The following is a 27733-nucleotide window of genomic DNA, read 5'->3' as shown; positions in this document are numbered from 1 at the left end:
TGGCCACAGCTGGCATCAGATAATTCAGCAACCAGGACTTGTCTCCCTGAAGTTATTGGCTCATGACCTTTTTTCTTAAATGCAGAATGCTACAAGAGAGTGTTGGAGAAGGAAATGGCAACCCACTCCAGTACTCTTGCCTGGAGGATCCCAGGCACAGAGGAGCCTGGTGGGCTGCCCTCTATGGGGTTGCACAGAGTTGGACACGACTGAAGCAACTTAGCAGCAGCTGGTTTACATTTGGAGAAGGGAATGGCAATCCACTCAAGTATTCTTGCCTAGAGAATTCCACGGACAGAGAAGCCTGGAGGGGCTACAGTCCGTGGGGTCGCAAAGAGTTGGACACGACTGAGCGACTAACGCACGCGCGTGCACGCGCACACGCACACACACACACACACGAGTGTAGGGGGAAAAGTATGCTAGGTGCAGAGTGTAACCTGTATGGAGTCAGAGGGAGTAATGAGCTCTGAAGGACAAGTCCAGTTACAAGTGTTTGTTAGTAGTAACAGCTAAAGAATAATGAAGATTGTTTAACTCTTGTAGGCTTGTTTGGCTGGTATGTGCCAAAGGCTCTTCACTCATTTCTGTTTTTGTTGCAACAACCTCACAACTTAAAAACAGGCCACATTTATAAACTAACACCGTTCCCTACATTCAACGTGTTTATGACTCCATGCAGTCCAAGTCCAAACATATTTTATAAGCCATGGTTTTAAAACAAATCTTGAGGTTATATTCCAGATGTGTAAAGAGGTTCTTTAGCAAAACAACTTACCATCTGGGGGCCTGTATGTATTTACACGGAGGACATGAAAGCACCAAAGAGACACTGGAGAACTTGCCTTTGAGGTTAGAGTACAGAATGCAATCACATCATTAGAATTAGCCAGGGCCCTTGCTGGAACCTTGTTAATTAAAGCTCTTAGTTGAGCAATTTGGCTTATAAAAAATATATAAATATTTTTCCTTTCCTTCTTTACAAACAAACAAAAAAATCTAGTGCAGTCAAGTAATATATGAACCTATGAGACCCTTCTCTCTGCAAGGCTCCTTATCCACATTGAATTGGAAATTATAGTTCCTTTTTCTGTCAGGGTTAGACAATAAGAGTGTGTACTTATTATTTCACATTTCTTTTTATTTATGAAGATTTACACAGTGGACACTTAAAAATCTTATCCAAAATACTGCATTTGTAATTCTATCAACAAACATTTTAAGATGGCTCTTAAGCTTTCTGAATAGGTTTGAGTTATATTTGAGTTATACTGGTCACCTCATTTCTGTTTATAGTAAGACATAAGGCTGGATTAGGGAAAATACTTTTGCATGCTAATACTATTCAGAGAAATATTCACAAAGAATTTTTACTTTTTCCTTGTACCAACACAGTGCACTAAATGTTTGTAGTAAATAAAAATTACTCAATATAAATTGTCACTAAAATCAAAGTTTTGACATTGCTATAAATGAAAGAGGAATGACATCTATAATATAAAGTAGGAAAGTGCTCCCTGAACCTGGAGCATGGAGGGACCATGCTCGAAACTTTAGTCATGTCTACGCTACATCTGAATTCACTTAAAAAAACTTCTCAAACAAGAATAACTGAAATGCCACTCCTGGTTAGTGTGTTCATTATATTTTTATACCTAAAATCACCATACATACTAATGCTACATTCAGCACACTATTAATAATCAAAAAGTATTCTACCATCCACTGAGACTGAAGTTGGGGTTCACCTGGCTCTAGATATATGATTTTAGGCAAGTTTGTCACCTTCCTGGACTTGTTTCAACATTGAATATGAATAATTTTATATTGTGGCTGGGATGAAAATAAAATAATAAATTTAAATGAAATTATCTATGTAAAGCAACGTTGTAAACTGTAACATTAAACAAGAGTATAGTTTTTGCTGGAAAATTGGTCATGGCTGATGAATTATGCTACATTTCTCAAATTTGACTGTGCAGATGGATTCCATGAGATCTTGTGAAAATGCAGGCTCTGATCTAGTGAGTATGGAGCGGGCCCAAGATTCCACATGTCTAGCAAGCTCCCTGGTGATCTGTAGACCACTTTGAGTAGTAAGAGTTTTAGAGAAATTTTAGAATAAGAACCCACATGGTTTGACCCTGATTTCTTGATATTTAGGGTTGATTTCTATACATGATAACATGTTTGTGTCAATAATTAACATAGCTAAACACCTTCACTGGGAGCCCAGCACTCAGTATAAACAACACTTGGAATCCTGACAATGATCAAAGAACACTGCTGCAGAGCTAAAAATGCTATGAATGTAACAAAACACAAACAGACTGAAAGACAGAACAAACCACTAGTGGTCACCAGTGGGGAGAGGGAAAAGGGGAGGGGCAAGATGGGATGGGGGATTAAGAAGGTGAAGATAAGCTACAAGGACATACTGTACAGCACAAGAAATACAGAGTATTTTATACTAACATTAAATGGAGTATAAAATTTTGTACACTTGAAACTAATTTACATCATAAATCAACTACAATTTTTAAAAAGCTGATGAAATTAGTTAATTGGCATATCTGCATACTCCCCCCTCTTTGAGAATAAAAGTTTGGGATTGAGGTCTTTTGAAAGTATTAGGTAGGAAGTTAGACATGAGCAATGAGGGCTGGCCTAGCCTAAAAGGATGCAAGCTTATCTCGAAACCCCATCCCAGACATGCCCAGGAGAGCTCAGAGATATGCTACAAAAACAACAACAGAGAATTTTATCAACTCCTGCACATGTGCCCTAGGCACACAGTAGATACAAACTAACCACAGGGGCTTCTCCAACTCCAGCACATGTGCCCTTGATGCACAGCCGTGTCCTCAAGTAACCATAGTCAGCTAGGAGCCCATTAAGGGTTCATAAATATTCTGTACATACACACGTCTGACTGTAACAGACTAAACTATGGAAACGACATGAGCAATAGAGCCTGTTGTTATGTAACTTGCAACTGTCGTTGGCCTTGAGCATACATGTATTTGCATTCCCTTTCCTGACTGGTGGCAGATACAAGCCCTATTTTTGGACAGGGCAGAACCAAGAAGAAGAGAGAGAGAGTATAACAGTAAAAGCCAAGAGGGATCATGGCCACTCCTTTGCAGCCAGCCCACTCCTACATCTTGGGGGTGAACTATCCACTGTCTATTTAACCGAGCTGTAACCAGTCTGTTGTTTCGAGAAATCCTGCCTGCTTGAGCTGTAATTAGCCCATCATTCCAAATCTTTTTTACCACAAGAACTGAGGAAGAGAAGTAAACCAAACTGACAAGAGTTAAAAAAAAAAAAAAAAACCACTCAATACTTTTCAAATATTAATTTTGTTCTCGACACTGATACAAAATACCCAACATCCACAACTATCTGAGGTAACAACTTAGGACAGGGAGGGGAGATCCCTGCCCAGACAGCCAACTAGCTCAGGCCACTGAATCCTTCTCCCAAGATCAACCATGAAGAAACAGTAAATGTATGAGAGAAGCATGAATTCCTAAAACCAAAGAGAAAATGTAGGGAAAGTCCTCCCCACTCCTGCCCCATTCCTCAGACAGAAAACTAGAATTGGTATTGGGGGTGGATGAATTGAGCAGTAGGGAGTAGGTTGGCGGACAACTTTTAATCTGCTCTCATCTCTCCATCAAGTTGAACATAGCTATGGGCCTGACCCTTCTGCACAGAAGTGGGCAACAACAGGGCCCATGACAACTTCTGTTGATATTAGCAACACAAAAGCCCACTGGATGATGAGAGAGAGTTCAGGACAACAGACTGACAGCCCTCGGGCAATCACCCCTAACTGCCAACCAAAGCACCAGGATTGTGGACTACACTGGTAATTCTTCCCAAAGGCTCAAAAGTGAAAAACCTCAGGCAAAAGAGTGACCAATGGAATGGTATCAAACAGGGATTCTTTAAGGGTTCTATGGTTCCTGGATTTTCATCCTTAAATCACTGATTTCAGTGTAGACTAGGGCTTGGCTTTAGCCCTCCCCCAATGCATTATCAGACCTGCTGGTTGATGTCCCAAGGGATACAAGATTACAAATTAAAGCACTGGAAAGTTGAGAATCACAAATATATTCTAAGCCACATCTGTCATCTGAAACAGAAGTGTTGAAACAGAAGGACCTGAAATGTAAAAATTCTCCTTGAGTAGATGAGGAGTTAAAAAGAGAAGATGTTAGCAATATGGTATATGAACAAGAAATCATAAAAAATAACTAAGTAAAAATATTAGGCATGAAAAATAAAATAGTTGAAATAAAGAATCTATTAAATGAAAATAGAACCCATGAAATAAAATGGATATAGTTGAAGAACAAATTTGTAGACAGAGGTCTATGAGTGTCTCACAGTGGGAAAATATAAAACATAAAATACAAAAGAAGCTTGGAAATGTGGATGATAAAGAAATGCTAACACCTAGGGGCATAAGTTCCAGATAGAAACATAAAAATCGAGTAGAAAAAATATTTGAAAAAAAAAGTGGAGAAAAATTTCCAACAAACAACTGTATTTGGAAGGTCTTATAAGGGCTTCCCTGGTGGCTCAGAATCCCATCTGCCAGTGCATGAGACACAGGTTTGATCCCTGATCCAAGAAGATCACATGCTGTGGAGTGACAAAGCCCATGTGCCATACCTATTTAGCCTGTGCTCTAGAGCCTGGGGACCATAGCAAGAGAAGCCACTTCAGTGAGAAGTCGGGCACCACATCTAGAGTTGCCCCTGATTGCCACAGAGAAAAGCCTGTGCAGCAACAAAGATCCAGCACAGCCAAAAATAAATAAATGAAAAATTTTTTTAAAAATTTTAAAAAGAAAGGACTTATAAAGGGCCAAAAGAAATAAAGCATACTAATCTCTAGGCATAACAATAAAAATTGACAATAATCAAGACAAAGAGAAAATTCCTAAGTTTCCAGAGGGAAAGAACAAATCACCTCCAGAGGAACGACAATGAACAGATATCAAACAGCCACACTGGGTGCTAGAAGACAGTGAATAATAGTTTAAAAGTACTGGGCAAAGCTACTTTGAATGTAGAATTTTTCTTTGGTCAAATTATCATTCAAATGAGAGACAGTGATGGGGGAAAAAGAAGTTCTCCACTTTCAAGAGCTCAGAATGTTTGCCCTACAAAGACCCACATTGAAAACACCTGGGGGAAAAGACCTTAATAAAAAGGAAATAAGTGAGACAATGCTGCAAGAGATATAGGGGAAGGAGAGGGAGAAACATCAAAATAAATAAATAAATAAAAGGAGATAAGCCCAAATTTAAATTATATACACTATAGTCAGTTTCCACAATGGGTAGGTGTATGTGTGTATGGAGGCGGGGGCAGGGGCTGAGGGGAGCAGCACTAGGATAAGTTAACCAGGCATAAAATAAGTTGAAATACAGAGCTTTTTAGTTATGTCCAAATAAACCCACTGTATATGTGTGCTAAGTTGCTTCAATCCTGTCCAATTCTTTCTGACCCTTATGGACCAGGCTCCTCTGTCCATGAGATTCTCCAAACAAGAATACCAGAGTGGGTTGCCATGCCCTCCTTCAGAGGATCTTCCTGACCCAGGGATCAGACCTGTGTCTCTTTATGTCTCCAGCACTGGCAGGCGGATTCTTTACCACTAATGCCACCTGGGAAGCCCAAACCCATTTATACACTGAATAGTAAATTAAAAATTCATTTAATAAAACTAACCTACCTAGCATCATAGCTTTGCCTCCTTTCAGTTCAGTTCAGTTGCTCAGTCTTGTCCGATTCTTTGCAACCCCATGAATCGCAGGACGCCAGGCCTCCCTGTCCATCACCAACTCCCGGAGTCTACCCAAACCCATGTCCATCGAGTCGGTGATGCCATCCAGCCATCTCATCCGCTGTCATCCCCTTCTCCTCCTGCCCCCAATCCCTCCCAGCATCAGGGTCTTTTCCAATGAGTCAACTCTGCATGAGGTGGTCAAAGTACTGGAGTTTCAGCTTCAGCATCAGTCCTTCCAATGAACACCCAGGACTGATCTCCTTTAGGATGGACTGGTTGGATCTCCTTGCAGTCCAAGGGACTCTCAAGAGTCTGCTCCAACAACACAGTTCAAAAGCATCAATTTTTCGGCACTCAGCTTTCTTCACAGTCCAATTCTCACATCCATACATGACCACTGGAAAAACCATAGCCTTGACTAGACGGACCTTTGTTGGCAAAGTAATGTCTCTGCTTTTTAATATGCTATCTAGGTTGGTCATTCCTAGGAGTAACTTTCCTTCCAAGGAGTAAGCGTCTTTTAATTTCATGGCTGCAGTCACCATCTGCAGTGATTTTGGAGCCCCAAAAAATAAAGTCTGACACTGTTTCCACTGTCTCCCCATCTATTTCCCATGAGGTGATGGGACCAGATGCCATGATCTTAGTTTTCTGAATGTTGAACTTTAAGCCAACTTTTTCACTCTCCTCTTTCACTTTTATCAAGAGGCTTTTTAGTTCCTCTTCACTTTCTGCCATAAGGGTGGTATCATCTGTATATCTGAGGTTATTGATATTTCTCCTGGCAATCTTAATTCCAGCTTGTGCTTCATCCAGCCCAGTGTTTCTCATGATGTACTCTGCATATAAGTTAAATAAGCAGGGTGACTATATACAGCCTTGACGTACTCCTTTTCCTAATTGGAACCAGTCTGTTGTTCCATGTCCAGTTCTAACTGTTGCTTCCTGACTTGCATACAGGTTTCTCAAGAGGCAGGTCAGGTGGTCTAGTATTCCCATCTCTTTCAGAATTTCCCACAGTTTATTGTGATCCAGACAGTCGAAGGCTTTGGAGTAGTCAATAAAGCAGAAATAGATGTTTTTCTGGAACTCTCTTGCTTTTTCGATGATCCAGCGGATGTTGGCAATTTGATCTCTGGTTCCTTTGCCTTTTCTAAAACTGGCTTGAACATATGGAAGTTCACAGTTCACATATTGCTGAAGCCTGGCTTGGAGAATTTTGAGCATTATTTTACTAGCATGTGAGATGAGTGCAATTGTGCGGTAGTTTGAGCATTCTTTGGGATTGCCTTTCTTAGGGATTGGAATGAAAACTGACCTTTTCCAGTCCTTTGGCCAACTGCTGAGGTTTTCCAAATTTGCTGGCATATTGAGTGCAGCACTTTCACAGCATCATCTTTCAGGATTTGAAATAGCTCAACTGGAATTCCATCACCTCCACTAGCTTTGTTCGTAGTGATGCTTCCTAAGGCCCACTTGACTTCACATTCCAGGATGTCTGGCTCTAGGTGAGTGATCACACCATTGTGATTATCTGGGTCATGAAGATCTTTTTAGTACAGTTCTTCTGTGTATTCTTGCCACCTCTTCTTAATATCTTCTGCTCTGTTAGGTCCATACCATTTCTGTCCTTTGTTGAACCCATCTTTGCGTGAAATGTTCCCTTGGTATCTCTCATTTTCTTGAAGAGATCTCTAGTCTTTCCCATTCTATTGTTTTCCTCTATTTCTTTGCATTGATCACTGAGGAAGGCTTTCTTATCTCTCCTGGCTATTCTTTGGAACTCTCCATTCAAATGGGAATAGCTTTCCTTTTCTCCTTTGCTTTTTGCTTCTCTTCTTTTCACAGCTATTTGTAAAGCCTCCTCAGACAACCATTTTGCCTTTTTGCATTTCTTTTCCATGGGGATGGTCTTGATCCCTGTCTCCTGTACAATGTCATGAACCTCCGTCCATAGTTCATCGGGCTTTCTGTCTATCAGATTTAGTCCCTTAAATCTTAAATTTTGAAAAACTTTCCACTTTGTAACCCTCTAGAGTCACCTAAATCTCAGTGAACTAGAATTACTCATACTGATACAACCTCAGAAAACCCAAGTTGCATTAACCTTAACTTTCCGCTTCCCTGGTGGCTCAGAGGTTAAAGCATCTGCCTGCAATGCAGGAGACCTGGGTTCGATCACTGGGTCAGGAAGATCCCCTGGAGATGGAAATGGCAATCCACTCCAATATTCTTGCCTGGAGAATCCCATGGATGGAGGAGCCTGGTGGGCTACAGTCCACGGTATCACAGAGTCGGACATGACTGAGCGACTTCACTTTCACTTTCTAACTTTCCTACTACTAGGAAATGAAATCACCCAAAAAGATAAATCTGATAAAGAGAAAAGAGACAAAGAGAAAGCTTCCTAAGAGGGAATCCTGCAGGTATTCTACTTTCCAAGGGAAAGGTAACAACATAGCAACCCTCTGAGAGAACTGATAAATTATTGTTGTTGTTCAGTCGCTCACTCATGTCCAACTCTTTGGGACCCCATGAACTGCAGCACTCCAGGCTTCTCTGTCCTTCACCATATCCCAGGGTTTGCTCAAACTCCTGTCCATCGAGTCAGTGATGCCATCCAAACATCCTGTCCTCTGTCATCCCCTTCTCCTCCTGCCTTCAATCTTTCCCAGCATCAGGGTCTTTTCCAGTGAGTTGGCTCTTTGCATCAGGTGGCTAAAGTATTGGAGCTTCAGCATCAGTCATTCCAATGAATATTCAGGGTTGATTTCCTTTAGGATTGACTGCTTTGATCTCCTTGCAGTCCAAGGGACTCTCAAGAGTCTTCTCAAACACCACAATTCAGAAACATCAATTCTTTGGTGATCAGCCTTCTTTATGGTTGAACACTCACATCCATAAATGACTACTATGGATAGCCATAGACTACTATGGTTTATCCATACGAAAACCCACAGCTTTGACTATACAGACCTTGTCAGTAACGTAAGGTCTCTGCTTTTTGATACGCTGTCTAGATTTATCATAGCTTTTCTTCTAAGGAGCAAGCATCTTTTAATGTCATGGCTACAATCGCCATCTGCAGTGATTTTGGAACCTAAGAAAATAAAATCTTTCACTGTTTCCATTATTTCCCCATTTATTTGCCATGAAGTGATGGGACCAGAAAATATTTGTTTTCTGAATGTTGAGTTTTAAGCCAGCTGTTTCACTTTCCTCTTTCACTTTCATAAAGAGGCTTTTTAGTTCCTCTTCGCCTTCTGCCATAAGGGTGGTGTCATCTGCATATGAGTCTACTGGTATTTCTCCTGGCAATCTTGATTCCAGGTTGTGCTTTATCCAGCCTGGCATTTCACATGATGTACTCTACATAGGAGTTAAATAAGCAGGGTGACAATATACAGCCTTGATGTACTTTCCCAATTTGGAGCCAGTCTGCTGTTCCATGTCTGGTTCTAACTGTTGCTTCTTTTCCTGCATACAGGCTTCTCAGGAGGCAGGTAAGGTGGTCTGGTATTCCCATCTCTTTAAGAATTTTCCATAGTTTGTTGTGATCCACACAGTCAAAGGCTTTGGCATAGTCAGTGAAGCAAAGGTAGATGTTTTTCTGAAATTCTCCTGCTTTTTCTATGATCCAATGGATGTTGGCAATTTGACCTCTGGTTCCTCTGCCTTTTCTAGATCCAGCTTGCATATCTGAAAGTTCTTGGTTCACATACTGTTGAAGCCTAGCTTAGAGGATCTTGAGCATGACCTTGCTAGCATGTGAAATGAGTGCAATTGTGTAGTAGTTTGAACATTCTTTGGCATTGCCCTTCTTTGAGATTGGAATGAAAGTTGACCTTTTCCAGTCCTGTGGCCACTGCTGAGTTTTCCAAATTTGATGGCATATTGAGTGCAGCACTTTAACAGCATCATCTTTTAGGAATTGAAATTACTCAGCCGGATTTCCATCACTTCTACTAGCTTTATCTGTAGTGATGCTTCCTAGGGAGCACTTGACTTCACGCTCCAGAATGTCTGGCTCTAGGTGACTGGTCACACCATCATGGTTATCCGAGTCATTAAGATCTTTTTTGTATAGTTCTTCTGTGTATTCTTGTCACCTCTGCTCAATATCTTCTGCTTCTGTTAGGTCCATACCATTCCTTTATTGTGCCCATCTTTGCATGAAATGTTCCCTTGGTGTCTCCTTTTCTTGAAGAGATCTCTAGTCTTGCCCATTCTATTGTCTTCCTCCACTTCTTTGCACTGTTCACTTAAGAAGGCCTTCTTATCTCTCCTTGCTATTCTTTGGAACTCTGCATTCAGATGGGTATATCTTTCCTTTTCTCCTTTGCCTTTTGCTTCTCCTCTTTTCTCAGTGATATGTAAGACTTCCTCAGACAACGATTTTGCCTTTTTATATTTCTGTTTCTTGGGGATGGCTTTGATCACTGCCTCTTGTATAATGTTATGAACCTCTGTCCATGGTTCTTCAGGCACTCTGTCTATTCGATCTAATCCCTTGAATCTATTTGTCACTTCCACTGTATAATCATAAGGGATTTGATTTAGGTCGTTGATAGATAGCAAGTCACATTTCAATCTATCTGTAATTGTTATGCATATTTCCACTTAAGAGCAAAAGTCAGCAGGGTGTAATGTCACTCCCTTGGCCTTTGAGTGACAGCTCTCTTCAAACTGTCACCTAGTACTTACTAGCTATATTAGTGATACCTTGGATAAATTTCATGTCTTTGAATCCCAGTGTCTACTCCTTTCTTGTTTTATTTCCTTTTATCCCCAACACCCCTACTGCCCCCACATGCAGGCAACATTTCCAACTTGTTTGCTGTGCCTGTTCTTAAAAAATGTACATTGTTGTTTTGTGAGCAAGTATTTCTGATTTACTGAAAAGTTATACATATGTATACACACACACACACAGGACTTAAATACCCAGTAATTGTGTTGGAGAAGACTCTTGAGAGTCCCTTGGACTGCAAGGAGATCCAACCAGTCCATCCTAAAGGAGATCAGTCCTGGGTGTTCATTGGAAGGACTGATGCTGAAGCTGAAACTCCAGTACTTTGGTCACCTCATGCAAAGAGTTGACTCGTTGGAAAAGACCATGATGCTGGGAGGGATTGGGGGCAGGAGGAGAAGGGGATGACAGCGGATGAGATGGCTGGATGGCATCACCGACTCGATGGACATGGGTTTGGGTAGACTCCGGGAGTTGGTGATGGACAGGGAGGCCTGGAGTGCTGCGATTCATGGGGTTGCAAGGAGTCGGACACGACTGAAGGACTGAACTGAACTGAATGCTGCTATATGTCAACTGCTACTAAACTCTGGCATCTTGAGAAGAACTCCCAGAACTACAAGTTTGGTAACTTAATCTAATTTTCATTTAATTCTTGACTATTTGCCACAAGATTGCTTAGTTGCCCACATTCCTGTTGCTCTCTTGAAAGAGGAAAAAAATCATCCCTGAGACAGTATGGAAGCTAACCAGAACCTGCAAGATTTGTGAGCAAGACAGGAAATGATAGAAAAAGGAAGTCCAGGCTGGCCAGCTAGGATAGCTCATCTTGGAAGGAGTCTTAACTTTGTTTAGCTTCACTAGAAGCGTTTAACTACACAGGGAATGAGATCAAATAATGTTTGTGACCCACTCCTAATCAGAATTTCTTCATGAATCACAGGCTTGTTGTGGTGAAGGGGCTTGTGTAACTCAGTGAAGCCATGAGCCATGCTGAGCAGGGCCACCCAAGACGGACAAGTCAGAGTAAAGAGTTCTGACAAAATGTGGTCCACTGGAGGAGGAAATAGCAACCCATTCCACAATTCTTGCCAGAAGAACCCCATGAACTGTATGAAAAAGCAAAAAGATATGACACTGGAAGATAAGATACTCCTCCACCCCACCCCTGCCAGGTCGGAAGGTATCCAATATACTACTGGGGAAGAGCAGAGAGCAATTACAAATAGCTCCGGAAACAATGAAGCAGCTGGGCCAAAGCGGAAATGATGCTCAGTTGTGAATGTGTCTGGTGCTGGTTAAAGTAAAGTCAAATGCTATAAAGAACAATACTGCATAGGAACCTGGAATGTTAGGTACAGAGGAGCCTAGCATACTGCAGTCCATGGGGTTGCAAAGAGTCAGACACAACTTAGTGACTGAACAACACAATCAGAATGTTGTAGGGGATTGTAGAAATCTTCAGAAAGACAACCCCCACCCCAACACACACGCCCTCATTTTACATTGGGAGAAATCAAGTGCCTACAAAGGAAGGTAACCACCAATGTCACACGATCAATCTGGTGGCAGACCTAGGTCTCTGATCCTTGATATTTCACCAAGCTTCCTGTCAGCAGTGTTGGATGAGCCGCCAAAGTAATGCTCTCAACAGCATGGCTCACCTCCCAAATATTTTACAAATATTATCCAAGAAAGATGCATTAAGAGTGAGAATATTTTCCATCACTGTTGTTACAGGCCCTAAACCCCTACATCCTGTTCATGTTACTGGCGCCTGCCTTTGATATTGTATCCATAGCAATGTACAAATACTGTAAACATCTGCAGACCTAGGGGATGTTCTTGCCATTGGTTAAAGGTACAGCAATAATACGTTGCACATGTACACTGAAAAGGGGTATTTATAGCATTTATGAAGCTTTAACATCTGTACAGTTTAAGAATTGGCTGGGCTTATGTTCTAAATATTACAGAACATTTCCTAGGAAACTGAAAATAAATATATTACGAAATTTCCATTTTGAAATACATTTAGTATTGTCCTGGCATCCTGTAATGCCTGTTGCAAAACACACTGTAGATATTAACTAAAGCACAGATTTTGTTCAAATTTCATGAAATTTTATGCTAGTGTCCATTGTTGGTTTTCATACTTTATTCGAGATTCCACATTGTATTTAGTTGCATTGAGCAGCTTCAGCTGCATGCAACAAGTTCTGGTAAATTGTCTTTTCATTTTTAATCTGTTACAAATATTTTCTAATTTTCCTTGTCATGACTTCTTAGATGCACCATAATTTAAAGTGGACACTTAATTTCCAATACATGGGGCTTTTAAAGTATCTTTAATATTAATTTCTCATTTAAATGCTTTCTTCTCTGTAATCACCCTTTGTGTCTCTGCAGTCTTTTAACTTTATTGAGGCTTTTAGTGGCTAAGTCAAAGATCTCTCTTGGTAACTATGACACTACACTTGAAAATATGTGGGCTATTTTCAAATATCTTTTGATATTGATTTTTAACATAATTCCACAGTGACAAGAGAACAGCCTCTGTATGATTTCAATACCTTTAGACTATGAAATTTTTGCACCTTGTTTTATGTTCCTGGATATGTTGCAGTGTCTCCTGGTTTATAGCCTATGGGAACTTGAATAGAATTTGTATCCTCCTATTGTGTGAAAATTATATAAATCTTAATTATGTTGAATTGGTTCAAAATGCTTTTCAGGTCTACTACATCCTTCTACTTTTCTGTCTATTCATTCTGTTAATTTATGGAAGTTTGATATTGAAACTCCAACTAAGAATCTTAATTTATCTACTAAAAAATAACTGTAATAAGTAGTAGAACTATACGTAACTTGTTTTTATTTTCAAAGTCTCCTGTAAATGTGTTATCATACTTTCATAATTTAAAAAATAAAGAAGGAAAAAAGTTTTTAAAACAGGAAGAATGCTGTCTCCTCAGGAGTTCTGGTTAATGCATCATACAACACAAACTAAGGAGGAGGGGGGAGACCCCAACAGGTAACGAAAATTTTCATGTTTGTGTTTCTTGTCTTGCCATAAAATATGGATTTCATTTCATCATATCTATACAGAGGAAATACCATGTAATAGTGTGCTGTCTCTTCTCTGCTTGGTGGTTGGTAATGTCATGTTGGTAGCTTAAAATCATCCACAACGGGAAGATGTACACCAAGGAAATAGGTGAATGCTATATTGGTTGATTTATTGTTTTGTTGCTTATCTAGAGTTAAGAAAGCCAAGGAGAAAATATTAATAATGCAGATTAAACTTCAAAGTCTGAATGACTAGAGCTCAAGGTGAAAGAGGATGTAGTTCAATGAACATAGTTTGTACAAGAGTGAATTTATCAGTAGATCTTATATGTAAGACAATCCATTTATTGGGAAAAAAGCAGACTGAGATGCAATTTCATATGCCAAATCATGGTTGAAATGCACCCATGATTTGACTATGGATTCAAGAGCATCATGGGAGGAAAATCAACTATATCAGATTTATAGGAAAGACAACTGTGTATTTTATACTATCTGTAAATGTATTCTGTAAATATACATGATTAATATCAGTAAAACTTACAATAGTGTATGTATTAAACACATACACACACATACACACAGACACTGTAGTCCAGAGACAGGCATTCCTTGTGTAATCCCATTATATCCTTTGAATTTGCAGGAATCCCACAGAATGACTTCTATGTTAATAACAAAAAGAAAAACATTCATTGAACAGTCACTGGGTGGCCAGGCATTATGCTTAGAGCCTTGTTTGCATTCTTTGACTTAATCCTCACTTTAACCCCTAAGAGGTTTGTCCTGCCATCCCATATTTCCAGTTATAAAACAGGCCTAATGAAATTAAGTAGCTTATTAACAATCAGAGCTAATGAGTGGTAGAACCAGGAATCAAATCAAGATCCCTGTGACTCCAAAACCTATGTTTGTTACATGTGTGTTTGTAGCCTATTGGTTACAAATCAATTAGTTTGTAATTGGTAAATTACAGATGCAACGATAGTGTATTCATGGTCAAATACATTGCTCTGTGAAATACATATTTAAAATGGACTCCATCATCTAAATCCTTGTGTAGAAATTACTTGATTTCTACCTCAAGCAAGCAATCCATATTGTCTTTTAAAACAGAAAAGAGTATTTATAAGGATATTAGGGGTTCTTGGCATAATATAAGGATATTGGTTCTTGGCATTTAACAGAATAGATAATTCTACAATCCTTCCACTAAATATCCAGACAAACTGTAACAACAATCTTTTAAATGCATGGATGAGCTTTCAAGGAAGTAACTGACTTCCAGAGGCAAAAAACAAAGTAAGCTTAAGTGAGAGAACAAAACTAAACATCTGAGCTGATCCTCTGCTGGGCCCCAAGGTGGGGTGGTAGGATTGAACTAAATAATCTGAAAGTATGAGTTTGAATTATCATGAAAGAATAATGCAAATGGAAATTTGTAAAATACTCACTCAATAACAAAACATGTCTCAGTTAGCCTAGGCTCAAACAGGGGAAGAGATCTCTCCTGCTAAAATCCTAACCACGGTTCAGGAAGTCACAATTCAGAAAACTGCAAAAGACCCTGATTGAGTGATATATCCCTGGGATCTCTGGCACAAGCAAATACAAAATCTCTTTGCAACCCACTTCTGGCAGAGCTGCTGCTACTGCTGCTAAGTCACTTCAGTCATATCCGACTCTGTGCGACCCCATAGATGGCAGCCCACCGGGCTCCCCCGTCCCTGGGATTCTCCAGGCAAGAACACTGGAGTGGGTTGCCATTTCCTTCTCCAATGCAAGAAAGTGAAAAGTGAAAGTGAAAACGCTCAGTCGTGTCCGACTCTTAGCGACCCCATGGACTGCAGCCCACCAGGCTCCTCCATCCATGGGATTTTCCAGGCAAGAGTACTGGAGTGGGCTGCCATTGCCTTCTCCCTGGCAGAGCTACTACAGATAAAGCTATATTACAGGTTAGATCACAGCCCAAATGAAAAACATTGAGGGAAACAATCTACCACATGTATGTATGCTAGTTGCTCAGCTGTGTCCAACTCTTTGCGACCCTGTGGACTGTAGCTCACCAGGCTCCTCTGTCCATTGGATTTTCCAGGCAAAAATACTGGAGTGGGTTGCCCTTGCCTTCTCCAGGGGATCTTCCCGACCCAGGGATCGAACCCAGGTCTCCTGCATTGAGGCAGATTCCTTACCCTCTGAGCTACCACGGAAGCTAGTCTACCATTAAATCCTTTTAATAGTTTTGTTTCATATACAAAACTATTAACAGGATTAGAGTCTCTGGCTTCCCTCGTAGTCCAGTGTTTAAGAATCTGCCTTGCAATACAGGAGACACAGGTTCGATCCCTGATCCAGCAAGATCCTACATGCCATGGGGCAACTAAGGCCGTGTGCCACAACTACTGAGCCTGCACTCTGGAGCCCAAGAGCCGCAACTACTGAGCCCATGTGCCCGAGAGCCCGTTCTCCACAACAAGAGAAGCCCCTGCAACTGCAGTGAGAAGGCTATGCACCACAACTAGAGAAGAGCCCTCGCTCTCCACAACTAGAGAAAAAGTCCACATGCAGCAATGAAGACCCAGCACAGCCAAAAATAAATAAAAAGGATTAGAGCCTCAAAGAACTTTTCAGGGGATCAATCTCTGCTGTCTTCAGACGTACAAGTGCTCCAGGGAGAAAAGGGGGACGTCACCCCTGCCTCAGAGGCAAGTTTTACATGAAATCTGGTCTTGCTGGCTAACCACCAGATGTGTTAGAATTGCCATATCACTCTCTGCTGCTTCAAAATGTCCCTTTGAATTGGCATCTAAAAGGAAAATATGTTTTCCATCTGAACATGAGTCTAACCAGGAACTGGTTAGAGAGGCCTCCTCTGAAACCACTGAAGCTTGGGCCTTGTAAACACTGCAATGATGCTTTCTGATTTCTTGTCGTAAGGAGCTAATTAAGAGGTGGAGGGGGAAGGCCAGCTCAGGAGCACAGAGCCAGTGAGCTGAGTGGGAGGGTTGATGTGGCTAGGGAGCAACATCCAAGGTCAAGTCAGTGGCACTGAGGGCTTCTGGGGGTGGCCCGACCCCTCGCCTGAGCGGGTACACGTGCTATTTTTCTATAATCACTGTGGCGAAAATAGATCCAAGTCCTTGTCAACTGTAACTATCCCCAGGAGTACCACTTCTGGTGTGAAGACGCTGGCAGACTAAGTGGAGCAGGTAGGGAAATGGACATTGGCCTTCAGGGCCTGTGAAACCAGGCATTTTTAAAACAGCATCAGGATGGCGGTTAAGAGGCCAGGGGAACTAGTGAGGGCTGGGCAGTGCAAAGGGCTGTGTCTAGGAATGGGGAGAAGCTGAATCATCCCTGTGACTCTTGGGTGGAGGGAGGTGATTGCCTCCTAAAATGTAGCAAGGAGAACTCAGCCTTCTTCATTTAGAAATTCTAAAATAGAAATTTTCTTCCCTGGGTCCAGGGATGAGTTAGTTAATCATTATCTGGGATCCAAAAAGACTCAACAGACAGCCTGGGGCCTCCAGGAACTGTTCTCTAGGGAGAGTTGGGGGGCACGGGTGGATACAGTACCAAAGAGTTCAAAGGCACTAAGGAAAATGGATGTAGTAAATAAGACTGGAAGAAAGGAGCCGCTGCCACCTACCTAGCCACGCAGCCTTGAGCAAACCTTTTACCTCTTGAACTTGGGTTTCTTCATGAGGCAGTTGAACTTGAGATTTACATTAAGCTTTCAGCTTTAAAATTCCATGAAATTCCAGAAGCACTATTGGTTAGTGAAACAATTAACTGGGAATAGTGAGTTTCCTGTCACTGGAAGTATTCAAGAAGAATGACGATAGCCACTTGTCCAGTATGCCATGCCAAGAATTTCTATATTAGTTAAGAAGTTAAGATTTGATTTTGAGTAGTAAAAACAACAGAAATGGGGACTTCCTTGATGGTCCAATGGTTAAGAATCTGCCTTGCAATGCAGGGGACATAGGTTAGATCCCTGGTTAGGGAACTATGATCCCACATGCGGCAGAGCAACTAAGCCCACATGCGACAACTACTGAGCCCATGTATTCTGGAGTGCAAGCAACACAACCAGAGAGCCCGAGGGCTGCCACTGCTGAAACTGCATATCACAACTAGAGAGTCTGTGTGCCACAGCTAAGACCTGACATGGCCAAATATACATAAATAAGTTTCAAAAAATTATTTTAAAAATCAAATAATAGTTAATGATTGAATATATAATATGTGCCCAGCACTATTTCTAGGCATTTATATACATCTCATCTGATTCTCTCAACAACTCCCAAGAGGACACAGTTGCTATTAACATCCTCATTTGACACTCAGGTCAGAGACAGCAAGTTACCAGAGATCTCTCATCTAGAAAGAGGCAAAATTGAGACTACAAACCATGTTTCTCTGACTCCCCCAGCTCTTAACCATCACCCAGTTCTGCGTTCAGCCCCTGATGCAGCCAGGATGAGCATGCCTTCCTCTGGCCTGGGCTCTGGGTACAAGGTGATGTGACTACCTCCAACTACATCTTCCTTCAAAGTGAACAACTGAGCATGGAATGCAGACAGCCAGCTTGCCAACAAGGTTGCTTTCCTAAGTCTTGCGATGTGAGCAGGAAGGAGCTGCCATCACTGGAGTTCCTTTTACCCACCACTTCATTTTGCAGAAGAGGACCCTAACACCTAGAGAGGGTGAGCTAACTACCCAAGCACACACCAGCAAAGAGCAGCAGAGCTGGGAAGTAGCTGCCTTGAGTCCTAACTTCCAGGCCAGTTCTCAACGTTGTTTTGTTTTGTTTTGTTTTTCAGCTTAACTAATACATATACAACATAAGAGCTGTGAGTTGAGATTATTCAGTGTCTTAGTTAGAACTATAGCCCAGGAGACAGCCCCTCAGACTGCTTTGAAGAACTGCTCTGAAGAGGTATGTGATTTTGGAGGAGTATGTGCAATCAGGCACACATCTCTGCAGAAGGTTGCTATCAGTCACAAGGATCAGATATCTCAGCTAATGATTTTAGTGCTTTTCTAAGCATGGGCTGATACAAGAATTTGGGTTCATAAAAATTTCTCCTGAAAATATCTAACTATCTGAAGGCCTGTTCTGCCAGTTTTCCCAGAGCACAGAGTGCCTCATTCTTGAGCTTCACCCTGAATTCTTTCCAGAGAAAGAATTATATGTCAGTGTATGTATATACGTGCTATATGTCAATAACTGAAGTGGCATTTAGTGACTTGAGTCTTGTAGAAACGGGTGACAAGCAATATTCCTTAATTGGCGAGTTAATTCCTATGACCATGGTAGCTCACATATGTCCCTCGGTTTTCAGATCCAACATATACACATTTTTTCTGATGAACCACAACAAATTAGAGATCCACAAGAGTAGCAATTATTTAAATTCTCTGCCTCTTTTAAAAATTCGAATCTAACCTTGCCCCACACAACGGAATTTACCTCTTATTGATCCTGAATCTGTATTTCTGCCCCATCAGGCAAATTTCTTCACTAACATTGACCCAAAAGTACATATTCCCATCTACTAACCTTTGTCCAGGCCATCAGCCCAGCAGAATTCTCTCCAGGATCCTCTCTTCTTTATCAGGGCAAACTGAAAATGCAGGCTCAAGTAGTCACCCTGAGCAGAAAGCAATCATTGGAACATCTGTTTTCAAACTAAATTTATACCTCAGTCAGAAACATGAAACTTCAGTCCCCCATTTAAGCTTCAGCACAACACACAAAAATTTCAATATATTTCAGATTTACAAAGGAATAAAATTTGCAGACTGGGTGGAACAGTTTAGAATTATCCACTCATCTATTCGTTGGTCCTAGGGAACAGAGTTAAAGCAGAATTATTCCAGAGATAAAATGTCAACACTTGCATATACCTTCTTTTTTCTCTTCCTTCCTCTTGTTTCGTTTCTGTTCTGTTTTTGTTCCTTCTTGGTCAAGTTCAGTGATGTTCAAATTTTAGTTGCAAAAATTAATTTAAGCGTGATTTCTTTCAAAGGATGTTCAAGGCCTAGGTAAGTGTAGGTAAGTGTCACACGCTAGTTTGGGGATCAACTCTTAGTAAAATGCACTTTTCATATCCAGAGGCATAATCCACAGTGAGGAACAGGCTTTGGAGTCCACTGTGACCTTGGGTAGGTTTCTTATCTGTTCTCAGTCCCATTCATAAAATGAGGGCAATGACGGTGGAATTAGTGGGTCCTGGGCTGTTCCAGCCTGCTCTCTGGCACACACTCCCTGTGCCTCTTCAGCCTCAGCTGCAGTTAAGATTGTCCTCAGCATCATTTCCTCAGACAGCATCATGGCCATCTCTGCCAGGTCCTTCACACTCAGGATCTGTGTCCTATGCTAGGGCCCAGAACTCTGCCCTCTCCTTTCTCAAAGACCACGGAGCTCTCGGAGTTTGGGGAGGCAGGGCCCAAGCCCCTTTTCTCCCTTAACAGTACATTTTCTACATGGTCTCCCCAACTGGGTGTCGTATACTCACCTCTGGTCCCTCCCAGCCTTGCTTTCTCATCTACTTCTCATCTGGATGCTAACCTCCCAGCTGGACTTGGGCAAGGCCCTTTCTCTGGGCCTCAGTTTCCTTTCCTGGACAAGGAGGAGTGGGGCTGCAACAGGAGTTGTTACTGCCGTTACAAAGATATCCTTTGTATGCTTGCTGTGACACATCAAATCATTCAACAATGAGAAATGTCTAACACAAAGTTCCCAGTTAATTAGTACCCTCATTCTCTTCCTAATTTCTGTGTATAACAGTGATTGCACCTTTAGCAGCCAACTGTGCAGATATCAGTTATATAGAGAGAGACATGTATAAAATAGTGTATAATATACATGCATACAGATTCACAGATGTACTTTGGTTCGTGATGAGATTGTATTGTGCACATTTTTCTGCAAATTGTTTTCTTTATTCAACAGTAAATCTTGCAGGTAATTCCATGCTGGCATACATAGATAGGATCCACTCATTTAATTCATTTACTTACAGTTTTATTGACATACAGCACTGTGTAAATCTAAGGTGCACAGCATAATGATTTGACATATATACATCATGAAATGATTATTGCAATTTTAGTGAACATCCATCATCTCACAGATGCAAAATTAATAGAGAAAAATTCTTCCTTAATGAGAACTCATAGAATTTACTCTTTGAACAACTTTCATACAATATATAACATACAGCAGTGTTAATGTGTTAACTATATTTATCATTATGTACATTACAACCTTAGTACTTATTTATCTTATAATTGAGAGTTTGTGCATTTTGACGGCCTTCATCCAGTTCCCCCTCTGACCACCCACACATCTGATCTCTTTTTTTATGAGTTTGTGTGATTGGATTTTTCAAAGTATCATTGATCTACAACACTGTCTTAGCTCCTGTTACTCAACTGAGTGATTTGATGTGTCTATACATTTCAAAATGATCAGCATGATAAGACTAGTTGTCATCTGTCACCATGCAAAGATATGACATAATTGACTCTAATTCCCTACTCTCTACATTTCATATCTGTCACTCATTTATTTTCCAACTAGAAGTTTGTACTTAATCTCTCTCACCTATTTTTTTCCTCTTCCAACCTCCATCCCCTCTGGTAACCATCTTTTTGCTCTCGGTATCTATAATTCTGCTTCTATTTTGCTATGTTTGTTCATTTGTTTTTAGATTCCACATATACATGAAATTATACAGTATTTGTCTTTCTCTAACTTCTTTCACTAAGCATAATACCATCCAGGTAGACCATGTTGTCACAAATGACAAGATTTCATTCTTTTTATGACTAATATTCCATTTTGTGTGCATATATATATACACACATACACACATCATCATCTATTAGTGGACACTTAGCTTGCTTTCTGGGCTCCCCTCATGGCTCAGCTGGTAAAGAATCCGCCTGCAATGCGGGAGACCTTGGTTTGATCACTGGGTTGGGATGATCCCCTGGAGAAGGGAACAGCTACCCACTCCAGTATTCTGGCCTGGAGAATTCCATGGACTGTATAGTCCATGGGGTCACAAAGAGTCGGACATAACTGAGCAACTTTCACTTAGAATTAGGTTGCTTTCATATCCTGGCCATTGTAAGTAATGCTGTAATGAATGCAGGGATACATATGTTTTTGTTTTCTTTGGATAACTACCCAGGAGTGGAATTACTGGATCATATGGTAATCATATTTTTAATATTTTGAGGAATCTCTATACTGTTTTCCATAGTGGCTACAAATTCAATGCAATCCTTATCAAAATGCCAAGAACATTTTTCACAGAACTAGAACAAATCTAAAATTTGTATGGAAACACAAAAGGCCCTGAATAGCCAAAATAACCTTGAGAAAGAAGAACAAAGCTGAAGGTAATATGCTCCATGATTTCAAATTATACTACAAAGCTATAGTAATCAAAACAGTGTGGTACTGGAACAAAAACACACACACAGATCAAGGGAACTAAATAGAGCCTAGAAATGAATCCAATCTATGCTGAAGGAGGCAAGAATATACAGTGGGGGAAGAAAGCCTTATTAACATGATGTTAGGAAAACCTAACAGCTACATGCAGAAGAATCAAACTGGACTACTCTCTCAAACCATGCACAAAAATGAATTCAAAATGGATTAAAGAATTAAATGTAAGACCTGAAACTATAAAACTTCTAGAAGAAAACAGGCAATAAGCTCTTCGACATCCGTATTGGTAATATCCTTTTTCGATATGTCTCAGGCAAAATAAATAAAAATGAAAAAATGGGACTGTATCAAACTAAAAAGCTTTTGCACAGTGAAGGAGACTATCAACAAAACGAAAAGGCCACCTACCAACTGTGCAGTGCTTAGTCGCTCAGTTGTGTCCAACTCTTTGTGACCCCATGGACCGTAGCCCGCCAGGCTCCTCTGGCCATGGGGATTCTCCAGGCAAGAATACTGGAGTGGGTTGCCATGACCTCCTCCAGGGAATCTTCCCAACCCAGGGATTGAACCCAGGCCTCCTGAATTGAAAGTTGATTCTTTACTGTCTGAGCCACCAGCAAAGCCCATACCAACTGGGAGTAGATATTTGCAAATGATATATCAGATATATATGTATTTTTTTACTTGTGTGTGTGTATACGCCTTTTTTAAAATTATTATTTATTTATTTTTGGCTGCACTGGGTCTTCACTGCTTTAGGCAGACTTTCTCTAGTTTGGCAAGTGGGGGCTATTCTTTGTTGTGGTACTCAGGTTTCTCATTGTGGTGGTTTCTCTTGTTGCAGAGCACAGGCTATAGACACATGGACTTCAGTAGTTGCAGCATGTGGCCACAGTAGTTGTGGCTCTCAGATTCTAAGGCATGCAGGCTTCAGTAGTTGTGGCTCACAGGTTCTAGAGCACAGGCTAGGCAACTGTGGTTCATGGGCTTAGTTGCTCCACCACTTGTGGAATCTTCCCAGACCAGGGATTGAACATGTGTCTCCTGCACTGGCAGGCAGATTCCTATCCACTGCGCCACCAAGAAAGTCCCTGATAAGATGCTAATATCCAAAATATATAAAGAACTCATACAACTCAACAGTAAAAACAAACAAAAAACAAACAAAACAAACAAACTGATTTTAAAATGGGCATATCTAGACAGACATTTTTCCAAAGAAGACATACAGACAGTCAATAGACACATGAAAAGATGTTTAACATTACTAATCATCAGGGAAATGCAAATCAGATTTGGGGTGGGGGGATGCCACACCATGTGGTAAAGAATCCACCTGCAATGCAGGAACCACAGGAGATATAGATTAGATCCCTGCATCAGGAAGATCCCCTGAAGGAGGGCACAGCAACCCACTCAGTATTCTTACCTGGAGAATCCCATGGACAGAGGAGCCTGGTGTGCTACAGTCCATAAGATTGCAAATAGTGAACACACTTCAGTTGGACACGACTGAAGCACCTTAGTGCGCATGCATGTACCATGCCTAACTTCTGTGACCAAGGATCAAAACTGTGCACCCTACAATGGAAGTGTGGAGTCTTAACCACTGGATCACCAGGGAAGTCCAAGAGAAATGCAAATCAAACCATACTGAGATACCATCTTGCACGTGTCAGAATGAGTGAAAGTCACTTAGTTGTGTCCAACTCTTTGCCACCCCCATGGACTGTATAGTCCATGGAATTCTCCAGGCCAGAATACTGGAATGGGTAGCCTTTCCCTTCTCTAGATCTTCCCAACCCAGGGATTGAACCCAAGTCTCCCAAATTGCAGGCAGATTCCTTACCAGGTGGGTCACAGGAAAGCCCAAGAATACTCGAGTGGGTAGCCTATCCCTTCTCCAGGGGCTCTTCCTGACCCAGAAATCAAACTGGGGTCTCCTGCATTGCAGGCAGATTCTTTCCAAGTGAGCTATCAGGGAAGCCCACGTGTCAGAAAGGCTATCATCTAAAATGCAGAAAAGGGAAATTTGTTCACTTTAACTTCTCCTTAGTACACCATATGCCTTCTGTGTACTTGTGTTTCATTATCTAAGTGAAATTGTAAAGTTAAAGAGTATACACATTTAGAATTGTTGTGGAAACTGGCAAATGCACCTCCACGAAAGCTGTACAAATTTACATTCCCACCAACCGTCTATGAGGCTTATATCATGGAAAGGGAGAGCCATCAGAAGAACCAAATTTGAGGAGACAGGTCAGTTTTAGGCCCATCTGAGCCTGAAAAGATAATCCTCAGCCCAGGGGCACTGGGAGAAAGGCTCCCTCCACCAGGTTGAGAGCAGGTATAATAGTGACCTCCCCACAAGATATTCATGTACTAGAAAAGGGAAGGCAGCAATTCTGCAATGGAGAAGGCTGACAGACCTCACCTTTTCCACATCGTCTTTCAAGGTTAACATCACCAGCAATGAGACAGAGCAATATCCTGCATGACTTCCAATGTGCCTTACTACAAAGAAAGTGAAAGTCACTCAGTTGTGTCCCACTCTTTGTGACCCCATGGACTACATATTCCATAGGATTCCCCAGGCCAGAATACTGGAGTGGTAGCCTTCCCTTCTCCAGGGGATCTTCCCAACCCAGGGATCAACCCAGGTCTCCTGCATTGCAGACAGATTCTTTACCAGTTGAGCCACAAGGGAAGCCCAAGGATGCTGGAGTGAATAGCCTATCCCTTCTCCAGCAGATATTCCTGACCCAGGAATTGAACCAGGGTCTCCTGCATTGCAGGCAGATCCTTTATCAGCTGAGGCACAAGGAAGCCCAACACAGACAGCATCACTCATATGAGATTCTCACCAAAAATTCTCTCGTGACCTCAAAGTCTTCATGAAAAACACAAGTTGAGGGACATTCTACAGAATAATTAGCCAGTATTCTTCAGAAGTGTCAAGGTTATGAAAGACAAAAATAACTAGCCAAAACTCTTAAAAACTGTCAAAGTTATGAGAGATTAAAAAAAAAAAAAAAAAAAGAGGAGCTGTTCTAGATTAAAGGAGCCTAAAGAGATATGACAACTGAGTCAATGTGGGATCCTGGACTGCATCCTGTGCCAGAAAAAGAACATTAGTGAGACAACCAGCAACATCTGAATAAAGTCTGTAGCTTATGTTGCATCCCACCCCGCAAGGCCACAGATACAAGGCCTTGCACCAAAGCCACAGAAATGGAGTCCAGAACCAAGGTCACCTCCGAAGCTGAATCCCTTTCTAACCATTGCCAAAAGTCCCTGATCATCACCAACAAGCTTCTTGACTCCCAATCAGGCAAAGATGCCCACTCTAGTAAACACTCTATAGCACCCCAACCAATCACCTAATGCCAGCTTTCCAGCTGGAATTTTCTTTGAGGCTATAAACATTAGCTATTAACCCATGAAAACTGTCAGTTCTCCTTGGTGTGTCAGAAGGTCAGCCTGCTGTGCTCACAGTACCCATATTATCTCAGCTCTTTGTTCTTAATAAACTCATTCCCTTCTGAAACGCTCTGTCTGGAAATTCTTTCCCAACCTGTGCTCTGACTGCCCCAACAGCTTATTTAATAGTATTGTGTTAATGTTAACTTCCTGACTTTGATAATTCTACTGTAGTTTGTAAGATGTTAATATTTGGGGAAGCTGGTGATGAATATTCGAGAACTCACTGTATAATTTTTGTAAGTTTACACTTATTTCAAAAGAAAAAGACTTTTTAAAAAAGAAGGGGGTTAGCATGATTGAGTCATCCTTCAGCCAAAATCCCTGCCAGCACCTCTGCCTACACCATAAAGGGCGACTCTCCTAGAGTGTCATTCAAGGCCCTCAATAACCTGGCTAAACATTCCCCAGATTTATGGCTCCCCTTCTCCTGTCACCTATCTACACCCCACCAATTTCCATGGCACACAGTACATACTGCTTAGAAAAACCCTACTTGGCGGGTAGAGTTGGGGAGGGAGGTTCAGAAGAGAGGGGATATATGTATACATATAGCTGATTCACTTTGTGGTACAGCAGAAACACAACGCTGTATAGCAATTGTCAAAAAAAAAAAAAGAGAAAGAAAAGAAGAACCCTACTCATGTTCAAAGACCTCCTTGATGAGGCCTTAACTCTGCACCTACTTCAGGAAGCAGAGTCAGCTGCTGGCCCTTGCTTGGTCTACAGTTGACCTTCCTGACTCCCTGTGTAATAGGGAAGAGCAAATCGGACTCCATATTGAATCTGTTTCTTTTACTTTTACCTCTGTATTTCATTGCTTTTTCTATAAGTTAATCACTAAAGGGATGTTGTCTATACCTTGAAGTAGGGGTCCCCAACCCCTGTTAAGAACCGGGCTGCATAGCAGGAGGTGGGGGACAGGTGAATTAGCCAAGCGCCTGCTGCTCCCACTGATCCCCATTTCTGGCTCAAGTTACTGCCTGAATCACCCCCTTCATTGCTCACATTTCGGTCTGAACCAACACTCACCATACAGCCTGCCCCAAGCATCTCTCCCCACCCCCCACCACTAGTGTCCATGGAAAAACAGTCTTCCACGAAACTGGTCCCTAATGCCAAAAAGGTTCGGGACCACCATCTTAAAGTATACATAATAGCCCATCTCTGAGAATCCTGCCTCACATGCCTGAGCACTAAGCTAAAATATTTTTGTTTAAACTCACAGGAAACATCCTGACCAGGCCCATCTGTGAATGGCTTCAGGAAAGAAGAAATTAACACAACGCTTCCAGAGTCTGCCCAGAGTCAGGAAATATTTGCAACAACTTAGTTCCTTTTTCACTTGACACCCTGGCCTCCCCTTCTTTGTTCCATAAAAGAAACTAGAATCCAAACCTGGGCAAAATGGTTCTTTGGGAAACTAGTCCACCATCTTCTCAGCCTGCAGCTTTCTGAATACAGTCAATATTCTTTGCCCCAACAACTCAACTCTTGATTTACTGGCCTGGCCTGCCCTGCTACGAGCAGTTCGAGCTCAGGCTTGGTAACACCTGAAAACCCTGAACTTCGTCTGAGGGCCTCTGCCAGCCTGTGCATTGTTTGCATCTTTTCCACCCTCAGCAGACTCCCAACCTGCAGATAAATAAGGTGAGGAAACAACAGTGACCAGCCCAGAAAAGCTTCTCAGAAGCAGGCGAGGGAATTCTCATTTCTTACTGTTAGCTCCTCTTTGCTGATGAGGCCTCTGTGACTTACCTAAGGCTACGCAACCAGGAAGAGCAGAGTCAGTGGTTGAACTCCTCTTCTGATGGATTCTAACTCCAAAATGCTTTGAATAGTCAGCCAACTGATTGACCTTGGACATTTACTGCAGTGTTTGCACCTGGACAAATGTCTCCTGGAATACAAATAACACTATGAAAATAACTGCATCTTGCAGCTGGGGCAAATCAAAAACAAGACACAAAAAGACTATAAACCCAATGGCCTTTCAGGAGGTGTCAGAAACAAAAGCAGGATACTGTGCGTGAGCCCTGCCTGCAGCAGCACCGAGGAGGTGGGCACACCACCTAAGCCACTCTTCTAATTCAACTTACGATCCGCCCCTCCCCTCACCCCATTTAAAGGACCAGCTCCCCCTCCCTCAGGGAGCA

General features: G+C 41.6%; 1 long non-coding RNA gene across 3 annotated transcripts; it reads right to left on the bottom strand.

Annotated features, from left to right (window-relative positions):
- Positions 1 to 315: 315 nt before the first annotated feature.
- On the bottom strand, positions 316 to 27733 carry LOC122709592. Of its 3 annotated transcripts, XR_006345582.1 has the most exons (4): positions 27336 to 27733; positions 20149 to 20272; positions 19191 to 19281; positions 316 to 356 (listed from the first exon to the last, which is right to left on the bottom strand). It is a non-coding gene; the product is annotated as an uncharacterized LOC122709592 (long non-coding RNA). The 3 variants fall into 3 exon arrangements; XR_006345580.1 differs by lacking the exon at positions 20149 to 20272; XR_006345581.1 differs by lacking the exons at positions 316 to 356; positions 20149 to 20272 and adding an exon at positions 11960 to 11973.

Source organism: Cervus elaphus, chromosome 15 (assembly GCF_910594005.1).
Source record: "Cervus elaphus chromosome 15, mCerEla1.1, whole genome shotgun sequence".
In the NCBI taxonomy this organism is placed as follows: domain Eukaryota; kingdom Metazoa; phylum Chordata; class Mammalia; order Artiodactyla; family Cervidae; genus Cervus; species Cervus elaphus.
This window is presented reverse-complemented; position numbering and strand designations above follow the sequence as displayed.